The 17,053-nt window shown below is 44.5% G+C and overlaps 1 pseudogene; it reads right to left on the bottom strand.

Moving 5' to 3' along the window:
- Positions 1-17,053, bottom strand: part of LOC142424072 (uncharacterized) — a 783,158-nt pseudogene that overhangs the window by 121,875 nt on the left and 644,230 nt on the right.

Here is a 17,053-nt window from a genome sequence, read left to right as displayed (position 1 = left end):
ATCCTACACTCTCGTGCAAGGTGGTGTCCAATTTCAATCCATGCATTTTCACAGGAAAATATGAAATCATGTCTTGGAGTAGTTCATCTGCCTGGATTAGTGAAACATATTTTGCTGTGTGACCCTTGGCTTTATATATGCAACAATCTGTTCTAGTATCCTCTAGCAACTAGCTAATTCACATCCAGAAAACCTGAAACACAAGTGAGTGTTTTTTTCTGGTGGGCATATCCAGAAAAGAGTGTCTTAGGGATTCCAAGAGAAGTCTAGTGATAGTCCACGTGAACTGTGATTGTCCTTTTTCCCTCAGGTCAATCTCAGGTGCAGTTATAGGGATTGCCCACCCCCTCCCCCAAACACCCAACTTACTGCTGTTGAATCAATTAAGACTCATAGAAATTGTCCAAGACAAAACATCATTTCTCCTTTGGATTTCTGAGACTGTGAAACCTTCCATGATCAGAAAGCTTCATATTTCTCCTGAGGATTAGATAGTGGTCTTGAACTTCAGTACTTGCAATTAATAGTCTACTGTGTAATCCATAACACCAATTTCTTTAAAAAATTGATCAGTAATAGATGCTGCGACCTTGTTCGGAAGTTAATTGTAATGATAATTGCATTATAATTATAGATTGCTTATAGTGTGTTATTTTCACAAAGTTGAGCCTTCCTCTTCATGAACTTGGTCCATTATTCTAATTATTTGCATTTCTTTTGGTACCTTGGACTAGTGTTTTTCTTTTCTTTTTTTAATCATTTTATTGGGGGCTTGTACAATTCTTATCATAATCCATACATACATCCATTGTGTCAAGGACATATGTACATTTGGTGCCATCATCATTCTCAAAACATTTGCCCTCTACTTGAGCCCTTGGCAACAGATAGGTTGCTTTTTTAAGGTATTCATCATGTATTTGTAGTTTTTTACAGATTCCAATTTGGTGTGTGTGTTTTTTTAATTTTGGTGGTTTGTGAGTCCTTAAAGGTGGTTTAAAATGCTTTTAGTGTTTTCATATCCTTTTTTTAAACATACACCCAGAAAGCTTCCTCGAAGGGCGGATGGTGAGCTTCTGTCGCAGGTACTTTGGTACCTATTCTATTGCCAGGGGGCTCCACTACTTGGAAAAGCCATTTTACTCAGGAACGTTTGCCGAGCCCATGTCATTGCCCCTTCCATTTTCTGATCCATCTGTGAGATACCGACAATGACTAAGGATGGCTGCAGGCAGCGGGGGGCATGTGTTTGAGTGCATTAGTGAAGAATCTTATATATGCTGCTTGGAGAATAAACAAATATGTCTTGGAAAATGTCATTTCAGAACATTTCTTAGAACCGAGGACAACAAGTCTTTGTCTCACATACTTTGGATGTGTTGCCAGGATAAGCCAGTCCCTGGGGGAACCCAGCATGCTTGGTAACTAGAGGGATATTGCAAAAAGCATACAGCTTTCAAGCAGTTGAATTGGTGATGACTGCAACAATAAGCTAAACTACGTCAATGACTACGAGGTCGGGTAAGGATATGGTCAGTCTCCATCTGTGACACACAGGACTACTGTGTGCTTGGACTAACTCTAAGGCACCGAACAACAAACTGCCAAATATCAAAGATACACATTTCAAAGTATAGATCTTTAATTTCATTTTGTACCTCAAAGGAATAGAGTGTTGTCAAAATTTACACAGCAATTTCCAGCTGAATGTTTCATTTTACATTGGGTATTTGTGAGGTATCCTTTCCAATATTTTTCACCGATCTCCAAATTTGTAAAACTACTATATATATATATATATATATATGGTAGTATACTCTTAAATAATCAAGTTTAAAGATAGTAGGCTTGAAACATAAATATAAATTTTATTTAAATGCATTAATTTAATGAGAACTTGTTTGTCTACTAAAATTACCTGTATTTGATTGTCTACTAAAATTACCTGTAGTGTACAATAAAAATAATTGCCGTGATTACATTAAAATAATATGCACTTAATTTCAATGACCAAACACCAAACTATACTAGTTAATGTTTGTGATTATTGTTATCTGTACATTATGTATATGTATATTTAATTCATATAGCACGACTATATTTTTATAAAAACATTTTCTTTGCATATTAAAAGGTTTAATTATCACTGGAAAAAAAAAGATGTTAGTGATGTTTTTAGAGAGTTGTGCGTTTTCCGGGCCTTCAGAGCATTTTAAGTCTTTCAGGTACTCCTTCTCCTTGCTGATGGGGAATTGCAGTGGTGACTCAGATTCCAGGCCTGCTTCCTGCTGATTCACCAACGGTTGGGCATTCTGCCGAATTTCCAGATCGTTGAGGAGTTTGTCCAAGAAGCTGGTGCCTTGTCACGAGGCTTGATCAAGCAGCGGAGGTGTTCCCTGCAGCAGTGTTGCCTCCTGGTTGAGCAGCTATACCTCCCCATTTAGCTAGGACTGGACGCTCACGCTCATGGCCAACCCAGGCCCTGTTCCACTGGGGCCGCTGTGTGTGCAGGAGCGGGGCCCTGCCAGGACGGGTTTGGACGCTCCCGAAATGAGGGGTTTTACCACTGCGCCGTGGATGAAAGAGTGTCCTGTCTTTTGGGATCTTGGCTTCCTCTGCTGAAAAGGTCCAAGTCCAGTCTCTGTGTCTCCAGAGGTCTTCCCGCCTGGGTGGGCTCCTGTGGCATTTGCCCCCGATGGATCACCTGGCTCAGAGAGCCTTTGTCTCTCATGACACAAACTACCTGGCTGCCGCCTCCACCGCTGCCAGCGGAGTCGAGGGAGGGTGATCTTTGGGTATCTATGGGTGCGCCTTACTCCAGTGGCTGCAGAACCGGACATGGGAAGACAGAGCTGGAGCTGCATTGGTGGATCCCGCAGGGATCCAGGGGCACGCTGGTGTGCCGTAGGTGCCGAACCCTTCGGTTCTGGAACTGCGTGCAAATCCGCGATTCCGGAAGGCCTGTCTGTCGTGCCAGTTCTTGCCTGGCTGCCATCCCAGGGAATCACTGCTTCTCAAACGCTTGCATCAGGTAGGAGGCGGTTTGATCTTTGGTTTTGACAGTCCTCTAGCATCTGTCTGCATTCGGCGCCCTGGCTCGAGAAGTGGTGGGAGGCGAAACGGGACGGCTCTCCCGGAGCTGGCCCAGAGTTCAGTCGCTTCCTCCTGAGCTGTCTACTTCTGTGGGTTTTAAACCGCAGGACGATTCTGTTCTAGGCCGCGCCGGTGACTCTGGCAAGTTCTTCTCTGGCTGTGAAGCCTGGATACGGATCTCGAGCAAATGAAGCTAGTAAGATGTCTAATTGAGAAGCGGTCCAGACAATCCCCTTTCTTCTGTCTTGGGTTCGTTGAGAACGGGCAGGGGGGGTCTTTCGAAGCCATGCTGTGGATGGAAGAGCAGGTCCAAGGGAGCAGAGAGGACAGTGGGCTCCGGGAGGCCAGCGGAATGTGAACCTGGGAAGTAGAGCGCCAGGCGCCGCTTTTAAATAGCATACATACCCTTAGAGCACCTCATTAGATATTCAAGACGTGATTGGCTGTAGGACTGAGCACAGCCAATAGGGATGAAACACGTGATTGCAACTGTCAGGCGCCAGCAAAGAGCATCCACCTCCTCCTTCCGCATAGTTCTGGTTTCCTGTTTCATTTCTCAAATGTATCTTTTTTTAATTTTTAAATTCAAAATTGGACTGTTTATATTTTATAGTTTTATTTAAAGACCCGTGGGTTGCACGTTTCTGGAGCGCACAAATTGTGACTGTGTGTGTGTGTGTGTGTGTGTGTGTACCTGAAAAGCATAGTTATGTCACGCTCCGGCAGGGCCTAACCAGGGACACACTTGCTGAGGTTGTTTACCAAAATCTATGTTAGGAAGAACATGCTGATAATACAAACTGAGAAGCAGCAGCTGAGTGTGACGACACGCCAAGCTACTCAGCAGGGCACCCACGCTGAAGAAAGTTCCCACTGACCCTCTGAACCAACAAACGATAGGACCTTGCTTGCGAGATGCCGGTAGCCCGTGGACCCTGCCCTTGCTTGCAAGACGAACTGATCTTCCTTGCCAGGCGCTAATAGGCGGCCTGCTCCGATCTTCTTTGCGAGATGTTGATAGACAATGCCCACTAGCCTGGACTACTGCCATGGACTCTTGCAGGCTATTCACTCACTTGACTCTTAGCCCTCACGCTCCCTGCTGGCCTCGCAAGGGTAGATAGAACATCACCGAGTGGGCACTTTGTCAGCTTCCTGGCCGCTGTGTAGCAGGTGGACCAGCAGGCATACCTGCAACCTGTTGGAAAAGCTCGGATATGTGCCTGCGCAGCGGCGCCCAGGGTGGTTTGAGCCCAGGTCTGCCATCATCCCTCCCACACGTGTGTCTGACCAGCCTCCCTCCTCCTGTCTGACAAACTTGTGGGGAGTTATGGGTTGGCTTGGGTTTCTGTTCTCAGATCTTCAAGTTGTCTGAAAATGTTTCCAGAAAAACTTGATTTGTATCTGTATTGTATCATTTGACTTGGCTTTTGCGACCCTTCTAGCAAGGTACAAGTGTCTGTGTGTGAGTGTTTGTGTGTGCGTGTGCCCCCACGCAGCGTGCACGTGCACGGGCCCACCCGACATACCTGTTTGTGTAGTGTCCTTATTACCAAACACTTCTGAGGTCGGACGACCAGTAGTCCGGTTTGGGCAAACAGCCTGCTACTTTGTCCTGTGTGTACTCATGCACCTGCTTTCTGACCCTGCTCATGGCAGCAGTGCATGCAGGTGGGCCAGCTCTGGCTGATTCCTCTCTGGCAAACAACCAGTTTGGGGATGCGCTAGACTTTGGGGTGTAGAGACCAAAGATGACTTTGTACCCCTTGTACGATCCCTGTTTCAACAGAGCCAGTTGTGCACAGAAGAAATACAGTGGTGGTTCCTTATTCTTCAGTGAATAGAGTGGTTGTTTTTTTCTTGAGTCAAGTAGTTGATGCCTGCCTCCGCCCAGCAAGTTTACTGCCCTGTGTGCAGATGTTTGAGTCCACTGCTGTGCAAGTTGCCCTCACGGAATACAGCTCCCAACACCCCACCTGAACCAACGAATGATCTGATCGTCCTTGGAAGACTCGGAGAGACCACAGCTACTGCCTTGGAAAGGTGACAATTTCTCTCTGGCTAACCATTCATTCACTTGACTCTTTTGTTCCATATTTGCTTCCATATTTGATTTTTGGCTTATGAGAGACCAGAGGATGTGTTTGGCAGGATTCCCTAGAGAAACAAAACCAGGACACTTGTGATTAGATATGAAAAGATAGGTTTATCCATCTAGAAGAAATCTAACAGCTAATCAGTCCACACAGCAGTGCAGTAGGCTCAGTCTAACTCACTTTCATGGAACATAGGGGTTTCTCGGTCAAGGTCAATGAAGCAGACAGTGGAGTCTTCCCTCAGGCAAGACAGGTGGAATCTGCCTGAGGGCAGCAGACAGCAGTATGGGTCAGCAACTGTCAATAGCATGGGAGCTTAGCCAAGCAGGCCACTATACAACCACAGGATCCACCAGCCTCAAGTTCAAGGGATGCACACAGCAGTGTGTCCACACAGGTCTCCAAGAAGCCTCAAGCTCTAGCCATATGATCCACTGGTTGGCTTGGATTGCAGGTAGTGCAGCACAGGCTGGGGCAAAGAACTGGCTCAAGCAGCAGCACGCTGCTCCCATCACCAGGGAGGAAGAGAGAAGGAGGGCTTGGAAAGACATTTCTCTCCTTGCCCTCTAATCAAGCTGCGACCTGATGAACCTCCTCTCACATGTTGCTATTGGCCTACTTAGCAAAATAAAGCTTCACATAGAGTATGAAGCTTTCCTCTGACAGCCTAGTGAAGGCCTTCCTGGTGAGGTTATCTATCCTCTATCTACATATCTACCTATCTACCTATGTACTTATCTATCTGTCTGTCTATCTCCCCATCAGCTATCTATCTTCACCAAAGGTTGGGTGCCTGTGTGAAGAGGGTGGGAAGAAAGGGTGTATGCTTTCACCTTCATCCCTTATATACATGTTTGACTATTGATGGCAGTGAATTTTAACACTTAAGCGTGACAAAGACATAATATGTCCCTGTATGTTTTATAGGATTTGCTTAAGCCAACTGTGGGACACAAGGAAAGACTGATGGTGCAGCTGATGGCCAATTCTAGATGCATCAGCTCCTGAGGCCCTGGAGCAGCTAGACCCTATGGACAGCAACCACCTCTAAAGCCACCCCGCAATACAGTCTACAGTGATGGACAAGGCTTGGGAGGGGATGGTGGTGATTGTTGTACAACATCACTTAGTGTAATGAGTGACCCAAAATTATAAACTGAGTTATTTCATGCTTTATATATGTATATTTCCAGAAGCCCTGGTGGTGCTTTGGTTGTGCATTGGGCTTTGATCTGTATTGTCGGCAGTTTGAAACCTCCAGCAGCTCCTCATTAAAAAGACTGAGCTCTCTACTGTGATAAATTTGCAGTCTCAGAAACCCACAGGGAGGATCTGTGAGTCAGCATTGCCTCGATGGCAGTCAGTTTGGCTTTGGTTTATATCTATATCATCTATATACTGGTATAGTCGTAACAAACTTTACATTGCAACTGCACCGTCCTATTGAATTGACTTCCTTCCTGATCTCCCTCACCTCTGTGCCTCGGTGCGCTGCCCTGGACAATTCTGCTGCCTCTTTGAGGACTGAAGTGTGCCTGACCCAAACCTTGGTATTTTCAATTGCCTGAGGTATGTGAAACTTGGGCAACGAATGTGGAAAGCCAAAGAAGGATTGATGCATTTGAATTATAGTGTTGGCACACAGTATTGACTATACCAGTTCTTGGATTATAAGTCATTTTGGTTGGTGTCAGATTCTGTTTCTTTTATTCTTCTATCTTCTTTATTTATTGTTGAGCTTTTGCATACATAGACAGACACACCAATCCTCAAAAAGACATCTTTAATTCTTAACACTTTACTTTGTACATTGAAAACTAAAATTAAATTTAAAAAACCAAAAAGGAATAAAGACAAAACTAAATCAAAAGGCACTATGTGTTAATGAATTGAAGGACATAGTATTATTAAGAGTAAGTAAAATTTCCAAAATTGATCTATACACTCAATGCAACTCCTATAAAAAGTTACCTGGTCCTCCTAATAGGAACCAAATAAACACCCCCACCCACCCCCAAACCTATTGCTATTAAATCAACTCATGGCAGTCCTATAGAACTGCTACTCAGAATTTCTGACTTTGTAAGGCTTTATACAATCACATAACCTCATTATTCTTTCAGTGAATGACTGGTAAGTTTGAACCACTGAGCTTATAGTTAGGAACCTAACTGGAGACCCAGAGTAGTCAACCCCTCCCATAAAAAATTATAGGTAAAAACAAATTTGTAAGAATCCAATTCCTGGAAAATGATGAGTAGACCTATAAATTAATATAATAATTGATTTTCCAAAAATAGAAAACCTCACATTATGATCAATTTTTAAAAATTAAAAGATTTTATTGGGGGTTCTTACTACTCTTGTTACAATCCAATGTTTGTACATATGTTGCCTTCATTCTTTTCTAGACATTTACTTTCTATTGAGCTCTTGGTATCAGTTCCTCTTTTTTTCCCCTCCCTTACCCCATCCATATGACCCCTTAGTAGAAGGAATTATGTATATATGTTCTATTTTTTCTCCTTTTCATTTTTCAATGTTTTTTCTATTTGTTTGGTCTATGTTATATTTGGTTTGCCTACTTATATACTATAGTCACGAGAAGCAAGTCTGAGGAGAAAGCAGTGGGACCATTGGTCCCAGGGAGACTTTGGGGAAGGGTGGTGGGGGAAGGGTGCGGAGTGTAGGCAGCACCATGCACAGGGGACTGTGTATATTTCATAGTATTATTTAAAGACCCAGGGGATTGCGCGTTTCCGGAGCGCACAAATCATGACTCAGTGTGTGTGATGTGTATGAAAATGATAGTTGTATCACGCACCGGAAGGGCTTAACCCAGGGACACACTGGCTGAGGTGGTTTACCAAAACAAAAATAAGCCAATATAAGGCTTAATAGACAGTGTGCAGCTTTCCTCTGAGAGCCTAGTGAAGGCCTTCTTGGTGAGGTTACATGTCATCTATCTATCTACCTAGCTAGCTATCTTCCTTTCTTTCTATCTATCTTATAGATGTATCTCTCTACCTCTCTAACTGTCTACTTACTTATCTGTCTGTCTGTCTCTCCATGAGCTATCTATCTTCATCAAAAGAAGAGTGCCTGTGTGAATAGGGTGGGAAGGAAAGGGGTGTGTTTTCACCTTCATATCTTCTATACATGTCTCACTATTGATTGCGGTGAATATTAAAACCTAAACATGACAGACATGCGATGTCCCTGTATGATTTATAGGCTTGGCTCAAAACCAACAGTGGGCGACCAGTGGTGGTGGCATAATAGGATGTTCCCTCAACATCCTGGGTGGGGATTAGGGAGGGGCCGGCCGTGGTGGTGGTGAGGGTGGTGCTGTGACAGGATTTCAGATATTGCAAAGCTTGGTTCCAGGTCCTCCTGACTCCTGACCAAGTGGTGCTGGTATGGTGCATCCCCCCTCGGGGTATGTTCAATCTGGGCAAGGAGCTGCAGACCAGACTGCCCCTCCCTGGCCGGGTGGTGAGGGAGGGAGTGTTTGCAATCAGTCACACACACATACACACACACAAACACACATACAGAGACTGCCTGCTAGCTGGGCAAAGCCATTGACCGCTTGCCAATCCACACCCTTATCCCGTCCTCAGAACCACAGAGGCAAATCCACTGAAAACTTCATGTTGGTCTTCCACCGTCCACGCAGTGCTCAGAATGGAAGCTCCAATGGAATCCATTCATTCACACGGAGATTCAGGCATAGATGTGGGGCTTTCACTGTCACCAGAGTGTGCGAAACACATCCTGCAAGACAGTGTGTGGGAACCAACTGTCAATGTTCATCCGTTAAGCAGTCTGGAAGGCTGGGGCTCCCCTGGAGGGAACCTTCACTTTCCTGGTTTGGAGGTGCATTCCACTCAGTCTCCTAATTCAAAGTCACTCCCCACGATGTCCCCACCACCACCACCACCACAACACCACCACGCACCATAACAATGCCAATCTTAAGGCACTTCACAGCACAAGGTTGCTACCCTACTACATGAACTCCAAGGGCAACTGCTTAAAGTCTACGTGCCTGAGTGTTGTCAGCTATCAAAAGCATTCAGAACACTGATAAAGAACCAAACAAAACACAGCAAGAAAGAAAAGCTTGTAGTTAGTTCAAGGATCATTTGTTGGCCTTTGGGACTGTTTTCCAGTCCAGTCTGTTGGGGCAACATGTCCTAGCTCTGTTTTGTTTTGTTCTTTTTCAGTGGTTTGTTGTTGTTGTTTCATCGTATACTGTTGCTTTGTTTTCCTCTGTCTTGTTTTTGTGCATGTTATTATCTCCACAGGTCTGTCTCAATAAGATAGGCTAGATGAACTATCTGGAGGAAAAACAACAACAGGACCGACATTCCCAGGGGGACATCAGATATGGGGAGGTGGGGGGTAAGGAAGTGGTGCTAACAAACCCAGGGACAAGGGAACAACAAGGGATCCAAATCGGTGGTGAGGTGGGAGTGGCAGGCCTGGTAGGGAATGATCAAGGGTAAGGTAATGAAGAGGTATAGCTGGAATACAGGTGGGGGACGGAGCATGACAGTGGGACAGGAAGAAAGTCAAGAGAAATAGAGGAAAGAGCTAGGAGGCAAAGGGCATTTATAGAGGTCTAGACAAAAACATGTACATATGCAAATGTATATCTATATTATGGAAATAGATCTATGTGCATATATATATGTATAAATATATATTTAGTATTAAGGTAGCAGAAGGACCTTGGGCCTCTACTCAAACACTCCCCCAATGCATGAATACTTTCTTCTACTAAATTAGCATGCTATGATGCTCACCCTCCCGACACAACCGCTGAAGACAAAGCGGGTGAACAAGCAAATGTGGTGAAGAAGAATGATGGTGCACAGCCATGAAGAGAGAGAGCGTCAGGGGTCTTAAAGGCTTGAAGATAAGCAAGCGGCCATCTAGCTCAGAAGCAACGACGTGCACATGGAAGAACACACCAGTCTGTGTGATCACATGGTCCCGAAGGGATCAGTTATCAGGCTTCAAAGAACAAGACATCATTTCATTGAGTGCACACTTCCATGATACAATCGCCGAAGACAAAGGGACGCATAGCAAACGGGAAGAAAGCTGCTGATGCCCGTCTATGAAGGGAGATAGCGTCTGGGATCCTAAAGCCTTGAAGATAAACAAGCGGCCATCTAGCTCACCAACCTGTGCGATCACGAGGTGTGGAAGGGATCAGGTATAAGGTGTCATCAGAAAAAAATTTGTTACCATAGTGAATGAAGGGATAAATGCAGAGTGGAGACCCAAAGCCCATTTGACGGCCGCTGGAGATGCTCTCGCAGAGGGCTCTAGTGGAGGAGATGGGTGAGTCAGGGTGCGAAGTAGCACCGATGAAGAATACAGCTTTCCTCCAGTTCCTAAATCCTTCCCCCCCCCACACACACCCCCAATTATCATGATCCGAATTCTATCTTGCAAGTCTGGATAGAGCCAAGGATTTACACTGGTGCAGATAGGAGCTGGAGGCACAGGGAATCCAGGGCGGATGATGCCTTCAGGACCAGGGGTGTGAGGTGCGATCCTGGGAGGGTAGAGGGTGAGTGGGTTGGAAAGAGGGAACTGATTACAAGGATCTACATGTGACCTCCTCTCTGGGGGCAGCACAACAGAAAAGGGGGTGAAGGGAGATGCCAGACAGGGCAAGATATGGGACAAAATAAGAATTTATAAATTATCAAGGGATCCTGAGGGAAGGGGAGGCGAGGAGGGAGGGAAAAAACAAGACTTGATGCAAAGGGCTTAACTGGAGAGCAAATGCTTTGAAAATGATGAGGGCAAAGAATGTACAGATGTGCTTTATACAATTGATGTAAATATGGATTGTGATAGGAGTTGAAGGAGTCCCTAATGAATTGTTAAAAAGAAAAAAAAGCATTCAGACCCTTTCCCTGCCCCACCCTAAGTAGGCTCCACTCCCTTCCCATAAGGCCCATAATTATTCCCTGGAGAAGAATTCAAAGACAACTAAGGTGAAGCCAGCTCAGAGAGCAAGCTTAGGCTGCCATCTTGACTCTATAGCCCTCCCACCCTGTTAGGAGAGGGCTCTTCTGTCACACGTGTACTGCAAGAGCGACATCATCTGCTGACAACTCGAGGCTCTTGAGAGTGAAGGGGTGGCATTTAGCCTGTTAATCAGCTTGCAGCTCGATGACCTCCATTGGAGGGGCTGGGACATGAAGAAGCTCACTGGTCACCTGACAAACTCTATGTAGGGTTTTACTTTCTTGGGGGGGAGGAAATTTCGAATGTTCTCCAAGGGGTCCTAAAGGGCTTCTTTAGTCCCTTTGGGTCTTTTAAAACGCATTACATGGTTTATGAATGGTTTTCGGGTGTTTGAGATTTTAAATGTACTATATGTAAATAAATGATGTATTCTATATAAATTATATACATATTATATATGAATTGTTTATGTAGAATCACTTACATATTATATAAATATAGATAGATATATACTCCTTGAGGGTGCCGTTTTAAGGGTATCATCGTGTTGTTGTTTCTTACCGATTTCAGTGTGTTTGTTATTTTCGTGGTGTGTGGGGCCTTAAAGGTGGTTTTAAATACGTTTCATGTTTCCTTCATCTTTTTTTTAAGCGTATAAGGTATGATTGGTGTTTCTCAGAGGGTTTTAGTGCGTCTTCCGGGCCTTCGGGGCGTTTTAAAAGTCTCTTAGGTACTCCTGATAGAGCTCCTCGCTGATGGGGAATTGCAGTGGTGGCTCACATTCCAGGCCTGCTTCCTGCTGATTGACCAATGGCTGGGCATTCTGCTGAATGTCCAGGTCGTCGTTGAGGAGTTGGTCCAAGAAGTTGGTGCCTTGTGGAGAGGCTTGGGCAAGCAGAGCAGGGTTTTCCTGCAGCAGTGTTGCCTGCTGGTTGTGCAGGTGTGTCTCCCCAGTCAGCTGCTGCTGGCACTCATGCTCACGGCCAGCCCAGGCACCCATTCTACTGGGCCTGGTGCGTGTGCAGGTTCCCATTTTCCACCTCACCCTTCCTCCACCCTTCTGGTATCTTCACTGGTTTTGAAGGAATTATTTCACTTGGATTCCCGGAAATCCATCTGAAAAGAGATTCACCTGAGAATGGTGATTTCTTCTCTCGGTATAAACAGACACATATCTGGCTCTCGAGTATTTTTAAGACGTTTTTTATGGAGTAGGGAGTTCTGAGATTGGCTCTTCAGTCTCAACATTTTGCCAAAGAGACAAAGAAAAGAACGTTTTGATTGCAGAATGTTCTGTGTGTCTAGTCTATTATTGCCACGATTAGAAAATCATCATCGTCATCATCATCACCACCACCATCATCAATCACAGGTAAAGGGTAGAATCAATCACAGGTAGAATTTAAAAAGAATACAATAGGATGGCGGTATTGATGGTATGGCATGCGGCTAAACTGCAAGTTTAAATGGTTTTAAAAAACAATACAAACAAAGCAAAACACCTGATCTTCTCCCCCATCCCCACCAAACAAACAAACCAAATAATTTGTGTAAGAATTTGATTGCTTTGTGGGGGAGGCAGGTGACAGGTTGGGTGGTTGGTGTTAGGTAGGACAGGGATTAACTCTGGTGGGATAGTCCTCAGTGGCTTGCCTGGGTGGTGTGCCTATGTTGAATGGAAATCAATATCACTCCTCAAGCAAGGGCTATCTCGACACACACACACACACACACACACACACACACACACACACACACACACACACACCGTGGGCATGGGTCATCTGCTGATTGCTTGGGTCAGTCAGATTCCTGGAGCCACATTGTAAGCTCTTTGGGTATGCACCTAATCTCTCTATATGTTCCAATCACGGTTGTCAGACCCCTGCCTGCTACTCTGGTCCCACTCATAACTGTAATTTCTGGAGTGGAAACCTGTCACAGCCATTCATGATCGGTTTGGTGGCAATTCTGTCCCTTTGCTCTCTCTCCACCAATCAATTGATTCCCATTTGAGTGGCCTAGCCAGTGACTGAGAATCTTCAACAGACAGGCAGACGCAGGCAAATAGACAGACAGACAGCTCCTTAGGAATAGTTGTATCCAGTTGATTTCCAAGACAGTCCAAAGAGCCACACCGCAATCAATCAAATGAGCTTTTAGTGAAAGCCAGTGGGTGAATGGGCGACCCGGAGCAATCAGTGGGTCCCGAGAGCACAGCAGAATACACTCAGTCTCTTAGGCAACAAACCACCAGCAGAGAAGGATGATTAATCCTTAACACACCCAGTAGCTCAAAGTGAGAATACTTTGGGGGAATTCCCAATGTTTGCAGTACTCCTGCTGAGGTGTTCCTAGGTATTGTTTATTTCATAATTGGTCAATGTGTGTGTGAGAGAGCACATGGCAGGGGATTTGGTTGTAGGAGGCCATAAGCTGGTCCAGGTGTTTCTTGGTTTGTGACTAGTCCCCTGTGCCTCTGTTTACCTTGTAACTAAAAGCATTGTGAGATAACTCAGTTATTTACTACCTCTTTGAGATTCTTTTGAACCCTGCATGCCCTTGTGCTTATCTTAGAATATAGTGCTGTTATTATTCAAATGTTTAGAAAGTGTGACTAGTTAAGTAACATTTGCATAGATGAGAGGTTAGGAATGTTTTTTTTTATCTTTTTATTTTATTTTTTTAAATTTTATTAAAAAACATTTTATTAGGGGCTCATACAACTCTTATCACAATCCATACATATACATACATCAATTGTATAAAACACATCTGTACATTCTTTGCCCTAATCATTTTCTTTTTAAAAAAAATTTTTTTTTAATTTTAACAATTTATTAGGGGCTCATACAATTCTTATCACAGTTCATACATATACATACATCAATTGTATAAAGCACATCTGTACAGTCCCTGCCCTAATCATTTTTTTCTCCTCTTTTCTTTTTTTACATTTTATTAGGGACCCATACAACTCTTATCACCATCCATACATATACATACATCAATTGTATAAAGCACATCCATACATTCCCTGCCCCAATCACTCTCAAAGCACCTGCTCTCCACTTAAGCCCCTTGCATCAGGTTCTCCTTTTTTCCCCCTCCCTCCCCCCTCCCCCCTCCCTCATGTGCCCCTGGTAATCTATACCTCGTTATTTTGTCATATCTTGCCCTATCTGGAGTCTCCCTTCCCCCCTTCTCTGCTGTCCCTCTCCCAGGGAAGAGGTCACATGTGGATCCTTGTAATCAGTTCCCCCCTTCCAACCCACTCACCCTCCACTCTCCCAGCATCGCCCCTCACACCCTTGGTCCTGAAGGTATCATCCACCCTGGATTCCCTGTACCTCCAGCCCCCATATGCACCAGTGTACAACCTCTGCCCTATCCAGTCCTGCAAGGTAGAATTCGGACCATGGTAGTTGGGGGGAGGAAGCATCCAGGATCTGGGGGAAAGCTGTGTTCTTCATCGGTACTACCTCGCACCCTAATTAACCCATCTCCTCTCCCAAACCCCTCTATGAGGGGATCTCCATTGGCCGACACTTGGGCCTTGGGTCTCCACTCTGCACTTCCCCCTTCATTTAATATGGTATATATATACATATACATATACACATATATACACACACTTATATCGTTGTTTTTTTTTTTGAATGATGCCTCTAGCTCAGAAGCAAAAAAGCCCACATGGAAGAAGCACACTGGCCAGTGCGATCACGAGTTGCCAAGGGACCAGGTATAAGGAATGTTTTTTAAAGCAAGTTCTTTGATGTTTGTTTTGTAACCATTGCCTTGTAAGAAGAGTATAAAAAACAAGCTTTGAATATACACTAGTACTTCAGCCCATCAGACTGTTGTCTTCCCAATCCCATGCTTTGTATATGTCTCTTTCTTTTTTTTTCTTTCATCCGCTCGCTCATTTCAGACTCAGCTTGATGTGGGATAGCTGGTTTAATCACCTCCATGTGGTGTCCATTTGTCTGGTCTAAAACTTCTTTTGAGCTAAAGTGAGATTTTTTAATGCCATGGACCAAAAATTTCCAGGCAAATTTTTTTTCCAAATGACCATAAAAGTTCAGGCAGAGAACTGGACACTAATCTAGGGACACATCTGAGGTGATTTGCTTTGATACAGTATAATCCTCACAGGTTACATTGTATCACTGTTTGTGTGTGTGTGTGTGTGTGTGTGTGTGTGTGTGTCTTTTAGACTTGCAGTTTTGAATTTCCCACCCAGTTCCACCCCCTATGCAGCAACATTGCCCGCAGAGAAAACTACTGGAGCAGGGAGCAGTTAAGGGACTTCTCTGCAGATCAACCCTGAGTGGGGCTAGGGATGACCTCTGCTGACAGTTAACATTTACCCAGAGCCACACTGGGGGATTACCGCCAGGAAGCTTAACCAAATAACTCAATCACGAAAAGGATGGCAATGTGTTTCTGAAAAGAAAGGGGAAAGGAAAAAACTGTTGATCAGATTCAGCAAGGTGTCGGGGCAAGCAAGGTCCCAGGAAGTTAATCCTCACGGAAAAGTCTGTTGAGTCCTGAGATGTGAGCAGGAAAGGACAGGACACCTGGAAGACCCCTGACGGATAAGACCACATCCAAGTAGAAAGGAAAGCCATCTCTTTTTTTCTAAATCATTTTATTGGAGGCTCAGACAACTCTTATCAAAATCCATCCATCCATCCATCCATCCATCCATCCATCCATCCATCCATCCATCCAACCATCCATCCATTGTGTCAAGCACATTGATATATGTGTTGCCATCATCACTCTCAAAACATTTACTTTCTGCTTGAGCCCTTTGTATCAGGTCCTCATTTTTTCCCTCTATCCCCTCACCCCCTCTCTCATGAACCCTTGATTATTTAAAATTATTAGTATTTTGTCATATCTTGCACTGTCCGATGTCTCCCTTCACCCTCTTTTCTATTGTCCACACCCACATGGAGGAGGTAATATGTAGATCCTTATAAATCGGTTCCCCCTTTCCACTCCACCCTCCATCCACCCTTCCAGTATCACCACTGGTCCTGAAGGGATCATCTTCCCTGGATTCCCACAAAGCCATCTGAAAGGAGGCTCATCTGAGAATGGTGATTTCATCTGTCTTTAAAAATAGACACACGTCTGGCTCTCAATTACTTTAAAAACTGTTTTTAGTGAGTATGAAGTAATGAGATCAGCTCTTTGGTCTAAAAAGTTTGGCAAAGAGACACAGAAAAGAAAAGTGTGATTGCAGAATGTTCTGTTGTGTCTAGTCTAGTATTGCCATGATTAGAAAATCATCATCATCATCATCATCATCATCATCATCATCATCATCATCATCACCACAACCACCATCATCAATCACAGCTACAGGGAAGAAGGAAATGTTCTAGAATCAAATAGGATGACAATAGGATAGCGGTATTGATGGGATGACATGTGGCTAAAGTGAAAGTTTAAATGGTTTTAAAAAACAAAACACCTGATCCTCCCCCTCCCACACCCAACAAACAAACTAGCCAAAAAGTGTGTTTAAGAATTGGATTGGATTGCATTGCAGTGGTAGCCGGTGATGGGTGGCGGGTGGGTTTAGGTAGGATAGGGAGAGCCTCGGTGGCATAGTTCTCAGTGGCTTGCCTGGGTGGTGTGCCTACCCTCAATAGAAATCGATCATCAATCCTCAAGGAGGGGCTATCACACACACACACACACACACACACACACACACACACACATACACACACACACACAGACACCACACGGTGGTCATGGGTCATCTCATGAGTGCTTGAGACAGTCAGAGGTTTCAGGAGCCATCTTGTAAGCTCTTCTGCATATGCACCACATCTCTCTCTGTGTTCCAATCA

Source organism: Tenrec ecaudatus, chromosome 13 (assembly GCF_050624435.1).
Source record: "Tenrec ecaudatus isolate mTenEca1 chromosome 13, mTenEca1.hap1, whole genome shotgun sequence".
NCBI lineage: Eukaryota > Metazoa > Chordata > Mammalia > Afrosoricida > Tenrecidae > Tenrec > Tenrec ecaudatus.
Note: the sequence above shows the minus strand (reverse complement) of the source record. Positions and strands in the feature narration are given on the sequence as shown.